Here is an 8502-nt window from a genome sequence, read left to right on the forward strand (position 1 = left end):
TCCCACCAACAGTGTAAAAGTGTTCCTATTTATCCACATTCTCTCCAGCACCTGTTGTTTCCTGACTCTTTAATGATTGCCATTCTAACTGGTGTGAGATGTTATCTCATTGTTTTGATCTGCATTTCTCTGATTGCTAGTGATGATGAGCATTTTTTTCATGTGTCTGTTGGCTGCATCAATGTCTTCTTTTGACAAGTGTCTATTCATATCCTTTGCCACATTTTGGTGGGGTTGTTTGTTTTTTTTCTTGTAAATTTGTTTGAGTTCTTTGTAGGTTCTGGATATTAGCCCTTTGTCAGATGAGTAGATTGCAAAAAATTTCTCCCATTCTGTAGGTTGCCTGTTCCCTCTGATGATAGTTTCTTTTGCTGTGCAGAAGCTCTTTAGTTTGATTAGATCTCATTTGTCAATTTTGGCTTTTGTTGCCATTGCTTTTGGTGTTTTACATATCACATTTTAAATTAATTAAAATGAATTTGCTCACTGGCCATCTCGAAAATAAGAAAAATACTTGCCTATTTGTATCTACTTGTGACCATTAGCAATAATGTGACCTGTTCTTATACATGAATGTAAGTATAATAGCTTAAGACAACTCTATATACAAACTGTACTTTTGAAAACTAAATCTTTAAAAAATTAGTAGCCATCTAGTTTTAAAGATTTTTCTGTTACATCAATTCATCAAAGGTCGCCTATTTAGCTTATGAATCAACTGAAGTTCAACATTTAGCCTAGGCTGATTGCTTCTGGCCATTGCCAAGCTTTTTTGTAGCTAAATAGTTACAGCCATGTGGTGGCTCAAGCTTCAGCATTTTGGTGGAATACTGTGGTTGTCTGGGGTCTAAACTAACATGCTATAAATAACTGGACCAGAAGGCAAAAATGCTGTAGAGTTCTGAGTGCAAAAGTAAGGGATATAAGTATATGATTTTGTCCATCAGTACGGGGAGATTAAATAGGGACACACAGCAAGTGCCCCTTTAGGAACAAAATGAGCCCTTCTCCTGTGGCTGACACTGCTGGTATCAGACAGTATCAGCTCTTTTCTTCATTTATAATAATAGGACTCCAATTTTATCAGAGAAAAATGAACCAACACAACATGGAATTACCATATCACCTAGCAATTTCATTCCTGGACATATATCGCAAATTATTGAAAGTGTATGTTCAAACAAGTCATTGTACATAAATGCCAATAGTAGCAATATATTCACAGTAGCCAAAAAGTGAAAACAACTCAAATATTTGTTAAGAAAAGAATGGATGAGCAAAATATTGTGTATCCTTACAATGTAATATTATTCACCCATGAAACAAGACTGAACTACGGATACATGAAAAAACTTCTGAAACATTATGCTAAGTGAGAGAAATAACATAAATAATAGATGAGGCATTGTATAATTCCATTTATATGAAATATTTAGGATAGGTAAATCTAGGGAGACAAAAAGCAGATTAGGTGTTTACAGGGAATGGGGACAGGGAGGAATAGAAGGAAACTTCTTAATAAGTATGACAATGAAAATGTTCTAGAATTACATAGAGGTGAGCATTGTACAGCATTACGAATGTGCTAAATGCCACTGAACTGTACACTATAAAAAGCTTAATTTTATTCTTTATAAACTTTAAGTTAAAAGAAAAGCATTCTGGAAAATGAAGGTTATCTCAAGGGTCAGGGGAAAAAATATCTCAACTAAAACACCGTAATTCCAGTTTTCTGCAACTATATGTGACTACCTGATTAAGTTGTCGACATTAAAATGTCAGTGGAAATGTTATGAGGGATTTCAAAGAAAATATTTAAAAAGGGTAACTCTGCAGTTTGATGTATTTTGCTGCTTTCACTTTACTTTTTTTACCTTACCTGCTAAACAGTTGTAATCTGGAGTGTCAGCAACTGTTTGGAATATGAGATAACCTTGAGATTGAAAGCCTTGTGAAAGCCTCTATTTCATATGACCCAGACTGTGAGAGAAAAACAAATTTCCATTCTGTTAAAGACAGTGCATATATTTTTTTTCTTTTCTTGTTATATGCAGCATGTCATAATTCCAAGGAAACATGTAATTCCTGTAACAAGGAAGTTTTCTCACCTGGAAGAATGTCCAGAATAAAGTTCTTTTATGAGTATATTTTCTCTCATGATCTGAGTTTGCAACTAAGGGCAATTCAAGTGGCTGTTACTGAAGGCAACATAAGCCATATGACAAAAGGAACTTTTGGTACCTCTCAAAAAAACCACATAAAGGAAAGTAATAATTAGAAATGCCACTAAATAATGGTGCTTAAGCCATGAGCTCTAGTATGTACTTTTGAAAGCACAGGACATTTCCGAATGTGTTGTTCAGAACTTTACTATAAACTTTGCAGAGTATACTGAAATATTTCATTGGAACAATGAAAATTTGCTTTTAAATACAATATGAATAAGAGGGTTTAATTGTAAATATGATAAGAATTTAACACAATGTGTTACTAAAATCCTAGGACAAAAAATGATAATACTTTGAAATAAAGTGAGACAAAATTACTTATAGAGGTGAGAATATACTGCTTTAGTTGAAGCACTTCACGTTGATTAAATGTTCCACACCCTTTGGCAGTGTCTGAGGTGGGATTTTTCATATAATTTGATATGGGGGAATTACAATGTTACTATGCCGGATTTTTTTTTCTTTTAGTGCTAATCTATATTAGTAAAGGAATATGTGCAAAAAAGAAGACAAGATATACAAAGATAGTGTAGACCCTAAACTGGCTCTTTTTAAGGTATAATAAAAATATTTTTTGAAAAGCACTTGTTAACAATTGAAATATTTTGGACATAGAGGACATTTCCAAAACTTAAATATTTAATATATCATATGTCATAGGGTATGTTTGATTTATCATAATATTTTCAAGGCTACAATATGTAATACTTCTGTGCTTAAGTGTAAAGTTAAAGAGTAATTGAAGTTAGACTATTAAGTCCCCAAATTGAGACTTTTTTCAGAGATAGTTTAGAATGGAAAACACAAAAGGCAACAAACATTTATATAATGCATTTACCAGGTGCAAGTGAGAAACTGCCACTCTAATCTTCAAATTTTTATGACTATTACTTCAATTTTTCCAGATGAGGAAACCAAAGCATGGAGAATATAAGTAAATAAAAATGGTATTATGTAATGTAGGCTTTGCCAAATATGTAGATATAGAAAACATAGATGTTTGACATTAATATGCATAATGATAAACCTACTACACAAATATATATGTCTATTTGCTCTAATATAAGGCAAACTCCAATTAAAATGCAATATCCCATTTTTCTTTGAGATTTACAAGTCATTCAGCGTCCTATATTATAGGAGGTGCAGATATCCCTTCAGTAAACTGACTTCAAGTCTTTTGCATTAATACTCATTAGTGGAATTTCTGGATTATATGACAATCCTATTTTTAGTTTGTCAGGAAATCTCTATACTGTTTTCCATAATGGCTGCACAAACCTACATTTCCACCAATAGTATACAAGTGTTTGCTTTTCTCTATATCCTTGCCAACACTTATCTTTTTTTTTTTTTTTGATATAAACCATTCTGTTTTGGAATGAAGCATGAGATTAAAAAATATAATAGTAAACACTTTAGACGACATTCTGACAGGTGAGAGATGATATCTCATTGTGGTTTGAATTTGTATTTCTCTAACGATTTTTAATGAACATTTTCCCATACTTGATGGCCATCTGGCACTATATATATCTGTTGGTATCTTTGTACATCTATACAGATATATAGATAGAGATGTACGTGTAAGTTAAAAAGGTACCATTTTATCCATTTTTAAGTGTACACTTCTGTGGCATTAAGTACGTTCACAATGATGTGAAATCATCACCATCATCCACCTTCAAAGTTTTTTCACCTTCCCTAACTGAACCTCTATACCCTTTAAACAATCATTCCCATTCTCCTCTCCATGCAGTCCCTGGGAAATACAATTCTACTTTCTGTCTCTACTAATTTGACTACTTTGGGATTCTCTTAAAAAAGGAATAATACAGTTTTGTGTGTATTGGGGAGAGGCCGGCTTATTTCACTACTTATTTTATGACAGGTTTTTTGACAAAAATTTTGACAATTTTTTAAGGCTAAATAATGTTCCATTTTATGTATATATACTACATTTTGTCTATACATTAATTTACTGATCGATAATGGTGCTGCTTCCACCTTTTGGCTATAGTGAATAATACTGCTATAAATATGGGTATACAAATTTCTGTTTAAGTCCCTACTTTCAATTCTTTTGGGTTATACCCCTGAGTGAAATTACTGCAGATCATGTAGAAATTCTAAGTTTAATATTTTGAGTAACTGCATGCCATTTCAAACCGGTTTGGATTGAGGTCTAACGACCTCATGCAGAAGAGGTTTGCCCCAAATCTGTTTCATTATTCAAAATAATGCTTGTGAAAGGATAACATAAAACCTGCAATGACTAATTCACAATAATACCTTTATAGGAGGATAATATTGAGAAAAAGGAAAAAAAAATCCATTTTCTATTCATTCCTACAAAGCAGTCAGCCTTGTTTCAAGTTAGAGACACAGGGAAATGCACTTGGAATTGATTTGCATTTGCTGTTATTTAATGTATATCGTAATCTCCTGTGAAATTTACATTTCCCCCCTTGGTTGTTCTTTGTAGTACACGTTTTTATTAGAGCAGGTTTAAAAAATGCTTTGAAAAATCGCACGTAACAAGCCGGCTGGAGTATAATCTCTGTTTGTGGCCTCCACTATGTGGATTTCATTAAATAAGTATGGCATATTTTATTTTAAGAACGCTGAATTGCTTTGCTTATCAAGATATATCAGCACAAATTGGTTATGCTATTTGACTGCTTTGAAAAAGTACCTACTTAGCATACAGCTATGTAATAAACATTATTTGAGGTCATGTGCAGTTTTCTATTAATATTTCATTATAAAGAACACAATAGCTTCTTTATAGCTGAGTTTTGTTAACTTTATTTTTCTATGCAAAAAAAATCATTGAAAGTTAAATTTATGTTATTCTGGAAAGTTTACCGCCTCCATCTACACAATAAATTTAAAATAGAGAATATAATTATTCTTTGACACTTTTTTCAATTTATTCTATGGTTTTTGAATTCACACTTTAAATTCTTCAACCACAAATTTGTCAGTCTTGCTTTGCAATTTTGCTGAGGTTTTCTAATTTACTTGTTTAGAAAAATTTAAGCCATTGTCTCTTTCATTCTCCATGTTTGTTGATACATTTGCTTTTTTCTTTTTTCTTTAAGATATTGGCATTTTTTTCTTGCTTAAATATATCTGTTGTAGAACTGTTGAGTATTTTTCTTTCAGTCTAACTCTTTGATGTATTCTAATTTATATTTTTTCTGTTTTTGAAAAGTATTCTGATTTTATAATTATTTTCTTCTAATTTTCCATTAATTTGCTTTTATTATGGCAATACATATCTTTCTCCCACATGAATGATGAAAACAATTAAAACATCCATGTGGTAAATTTTATTACTGTTTAGCAATATCCATTTTTCTTTCTTGGTGACGATTATACTATTCTACTCCTTACAGTAAGACTGGGCTCTGGGATTTAAGGGGTATAATTTCCCCTGCCCTCTCTTTTCTCTGTGTTGTGTGCCAGAAATATGCTTTCATTAGCTTGATAACAGAACAGGTTAGTCCCCAAAATACTATGTGGGGGAAAAACCCCAGCCCAACCAGGGAGACACAAATGGCGTGTTTGGAAGTGAATGGTGGTTGTCTCAGCACACTACACTTTGGCATTGTTACTCGTATATCCTGACTGAACAGTCTCTTTCATCGTAATTGAGCTAAAGATAAACAAAATTATGTTATTCAAGAAATACATCAATAAACATAGGAATATTGCATTTCAAAACTCATGGGACCCCAAATCTATCACCCAGTCTAATCAGGAGAAAAACATCAGACAAATTTCAATACAGACACATCCTACAATATACTTGCTCAAAAGTGGCAAGATTATTAAAAACAAGGAAAGTCTTAGAAAAGATGATGGTCAACATGCACCTAAGAAGACAAAAATGACTACATGTAATGTGGTATTATGGATGGGATCCCGGATCAGAAAGCAAAAACAAAACCATTAGGTAAAAATGAAGAAAATATGAATGAGCTATGGGCATTATTTAATATTTTTTTAATGAAAGAACAAAAAATATCTTGAATGAAACCACAGAAATGTCAAGATTCTGATCTAAAATACTTCTATCCTTTTCTGAACTGAGCACATATCCAATATTTTACAAGAGCCATGACTGCACAATTTCTAAGTACATGCATGGGATACAGTTCAGTAACATTTACATACAAACAGCAAATTGGCTGGATGTAGAATTCTCAGGTCACAGCCTGCCTTCCTAAGAATCTGAGGACGTTGTTCCCTTATCTCTCTGTTCAGAATTACAGAGGAAAAAAAATCAGAGACATCTAATTTTACTACTGTTTAAAAGTAATCTGAATTCATACTTAAATGTTTTATGGATTTCTTGGAATTACAAATACGTCACGTTATCAGGGCTTTCATCTGTGTATGTGACTATTTTCAAACTTAATTTTAAATTAATTTTTCAAAACTTGGGTGAGGTTGCTTGATCTCTAAATCATAGTTACTTCACGGCCAGGTAGTCAGTCTTATACACTTTTATTTATTTACTTTTTCCTGTACTCACTTTGAGGGTCTACATAATATTGACAGAGTTGATCTCTTTCCCTGGTTCTTTGTTTCCATTATACTTTTTTTTCTCATCAATTTTGTCTCTTTATACATTAATCTCTATTTTGAGAGTTTCTTCCAAAACGTCAGTTATGCTTAATAACTGTTTTAACATAGCAAAACTATTGAGATCAAAACTTTAGAAAACACATGGCATGAGGAATATTGTTGCTTCATTTATGAGAGCTGGAATATCCTTCCTTTCAAATCATAGCTAGTTGGGGAATAAGTACAATCTCTGTTCAAATTCTAAGACCCAGTTGCTGCTCCTTTTGGGTTGCTGTTCTGGAATTCTGCCTTTCCCAACGTCTTAAGTCTCCGAAAATGCTAGGATAAACTGCAAGGTTTCACACACACACACACCATATTCCTTGACGTAACATCAGTGCTATCAGGGTCACCAACTGCCCTTTGGCAACATAGAAACCATGCATCCAGCAGGAATGCATTTGATCTTTTCCTCAATCTAACCAACTTCTAATGTTATTTTTTGAAGCATCTACAAATCTCAGGTTTCATTGAGATTGTACACAGTTCTCTAATCCCATCTTTATGTTTCTAATTAATATATGCGGTCTTTTAATAAATATGGAAAAAGAAGATAATTGGACTGGTAGGGAATGTGTCTCATCTCAACAATGATGTCAGAATGGGAGTGGAAATAATTATTGTCATTTATTGGTTCATGATCAATTTAAAACTTGCTTAAGAGGGATACTTTGATGGATAAGCTAGAGCTGTTCTCTTTATATTCCTATTTACTGCACACAGTGACCACAAAGCTTTTTCTTGATGGAATTTCTCTATTTTATTAATTTTTTCAATCCATGCATTTTCAAAACAACATCTATGCTTCACAGTCTTACGAGTCCACTCATTGAGGATAATGCTTGTGAGGCTTATCTGGATTACAGCATATAATTCCAGAGTGAGCTATTTTTAATATATTTGTAAACAATTGGACTACTGAAATCTGAATGTATTTCTGTGATACACTCTATTTAGAAATGAATAAACAAAAGACAAAATCTACACTGAATGCAGCTGCCAAAATAATTTGACATTGAGAATGCTGTAGCTATAAACATGAGATAAAAATGCAAAACAGTCTAATGTTTAATTCATTGTGACTCTAATTTTCTGTAAACAGGAAGGTCAAATAGAGAACGACCTTTCTCTCATTTCTAGTCAGGAAGCACGGTATTAGTACCTTGCAGGTCTTCACTTTCTTTTCAGCCTGTGGAAGCCTAACCTCAGGAATCCATCATTCAATCTGTCAGAAACTGGGTTTCATAATCCAGTGTATTTTCTTCACAGGTTTATACTCTCTATTTGGGAGTAATAAAATTTGTAATTGTCATAAATAGAAACTTTGCCTTCTCTTTAATCTCATCAATAATTTTTGGATAGCATTTGCTGGTAATCAATTGTATAAATGTGTGCATGTGTGGGTATGTGTGTGTGTGTAACTGCTTTCAATCAATTTTTGAAGAAGATTCATTATTCTAAGTAATTGCCTTTAAATACTTAAACTCTGTATTGATCCGTAGGTCTGCAGCTCAATTTGGCTTCAATTAGAGCTACTATTCTTGTCCAGCTTTCTACACAATCACTAGCATCATATAAGGAAATAATGAAAATTCCCAGAGCAGTCAGTACCGCTATTTTCAGGTCACTGTGTTAAAAC

The sequence above is a fragment of the Colobus angolensis genome, unplaced genomic scaffold (genome assembly GCF_000951035.1).
Source record: "Colobus angolensis palliatus isolate OR3802 unplaced genomic scaffold, Cang.pa_1.0 Scaffold225, whole genome shotgun sequence".
NCBI classification, from domain to species: Eukaryota; Metazoa; Chordata; class Mammalia; order Primates; family Cercopithecidae; genus Colobus; species Colobus angolensis.